The sequence below is a fragment of the Nycticebus coucang genome, chromosome Y (assembly GCF_027406575.1).
Source record: "Nycticebus coucang isolate mNycCou1 chromosome Y, mNycCou1.pri, whole genome shotgun sequence".
In the NCBI taxonomy this organism is placed as follows: Eukaryota; Metazoa; Chordata; class Mammalia; order Primates; family Lorisidae; genus Nycticebus; species Nycticebus coucang.
In genome coordinates, this window is record NC_069805.1 from 27,013,679 (window position 1) to 27,015,790 (window position 2,112).

General features: G+C 63.3%; 1 pseudogene; it reads left to right on the forward strand.

Moving 5' to 3' along the window:
* The first annotated feature begins 748 nt into the window (after positions 1 to 748).
* Positions 749 to 1,535, forward strand: LOC128579002 (transcription factor SOX-21-like; annotated as a pseudogene).
* Positions 1,536 to 2,112: the final 577 nt, after the last annotated feature.

The window sequence follows — 2,112 nt, forward strand, 5'->3', positions numbered from 1 at the left end:
TTCACCCCTCTTCCCAAACCCCAGACGATTGGGGGGTTCCCAGCGTACGGTGCCAGAGAGAAGACAACCAGTCGGTGCTGAAGTATTTGTGTTTATATCCATAGCTGAGTGCAGCGCGTTCCGGTGGCGCGCCGGGACACTCCTCCTTCTCCCCCGCCTCTTCCTTCTCCAGGGCCACCTCCTCTCCTCCCCCACCCCCATCTGCTTCTGTCAAATGAGAAAGTCACCGAGGGGAACCCAAACACTCCAGCCGCCGAGAGCCCCCTTTGGCACTTGGCAGCACGCGGCAGTGGGCTTCTCGGCTCAACTCGGTGAATGCACGACACAACTTTCGGGGCTCCTGTACATTTAAGAGAGAAAGAACAGAGGAGGGGGAGAGCCCTGCTGGGGAGCGGCTGTCTGCGGGGAGTTCCTGAGCAAACCCAAGCGGAGAGGAAGGATCAAAACGAAAGTTAAGGGCAAACGGCCACAGCGAAGTGGGGGCACCGCCGACAAGTTACAGTGCCCCGGAGAGGATTTTCTCGAGCGCTTGGCCGGACAGACCAGGGCGGCCCCGGCGCGACCCGGCCCTGGGCTGGTCCCCCGAAGCCCTCCTCCCGGGCGGGAGCGACTCTGGAGCGCGAAGTGGGGCGCGGTGAGCACCGGCCTGCCAAGCAGGTCCCCAAGGGCAGCCAACATTGATTTCCTCCGGGCCGAGGGCGAGGGCCCCGGCGGCGGCGGCGGGCTGCTGCCGCGGCACAGCGAGAGCATGTCCAAGCCGGTGGATCACGTCAGGCGGCCCATGAACGCCTTCGCGGGCTCAGCGGCTCAAGATGGCCCAGGAGAACCCCAAGATGCACAACTCGGAGATCAGCAAGCGCCTGGGCTCCGAGTGGAAGCTGCTCACGGAGTCGGAGAAGCGGCCGTTCATCGACGAGGCGAAGCGTCTGCGCGCCATGGGCATGAAGGAGCTCCCGGACTACAAGTACCGGCCGCAGCGCAAGCCCAAGACGCTGCTCAAGAAGGACAAGTTCGCCTTTCCAGGGCCCTACGGCCTGGGCCGCGTGGCCGACGCCAAGCACCCGGCGCTCAAGGCCGGCGCAGGGGTGCAAGCGGGTGCGGGCGGCGGCCTGGTGCCCGAGTCCCTGCTCGCCAACCCCGAGAAGGCGGCCGCCGCCGCATCCCGCGTCTTCTTCCCGCAGTCGGCCGCCGCCGCCGCAGCCGCCGGCAGCCCCTACTCGCTGCTCGACCTGGGCTCCAAGATGGCAGAGATCTCATCGTCGTCGTCTGTCCTCCCGTACTCGTGGTCACTGGACAACCCGACCGCTGGCGCGGGCGCCTTTCACAGGGCGGCGGCGGCTGCAGCGGCGGCCGCGGCCGCCGGGGGGCACACGCACTCGCACCCCAGGCCGGGCAACCCGGGCTACATGATCCCGTGCAACTACAGCGCGTGGCCCAGCCCCGGGCTGCAGCCGCCGCTCGCCTACATCCTGCTGTCGGGCATGGGCAAGCCTCACCTGGACCCCTACTCCGCGGCCTACGCCGCCGCGCTATGACCCCGCAGGGTCGTCTGGCGAGGACCAGTGTGCACACGTGTACATATGTATAGGTACGAGCTCTGCGCCTCCCCGTGTGCCCTCCCGGGACAGGGGGTCCGGGTTGTATGTACATAAGACGTATAAGTGCCTGGCGGAAGCGGAGACGCTAGTCGGGGCGCGAGTGGCTGAGCGCCTGAGTGAGAGGGCTAGCGTGCAGTGGGAATTTGCAGGATCATTTCAGACCCGCACAACTTGAAAGAGGGCGTTTGTATCCGCAGCAGTTGGTGTTTGCTTTGCACTTTCGGAACCTGTTGCGTTTTGACCCACAGAGGTGGAGTAACTTTTTGAAACATTGGGCTTTCCAGTTTTGTTTGTTGGAAGTTTTGTTGTCGGTTTTGTTTTTGTTTTTCATCAGCTCCTCCCCACCCAGCCCACCCTCTGGTCTGTTTTGCATGCATTCTGTTCAAACGTTAGGTCTGAAATGGCTCGCACGGGGGAAAAGCTGATCTCGGAGTGAGATGGCTCTGAGCAACCTTGCTCCCTATTTGTACTATTTAAACTTTGCAGATTTCTGTTCTCTCAAGCAGAACCCCCA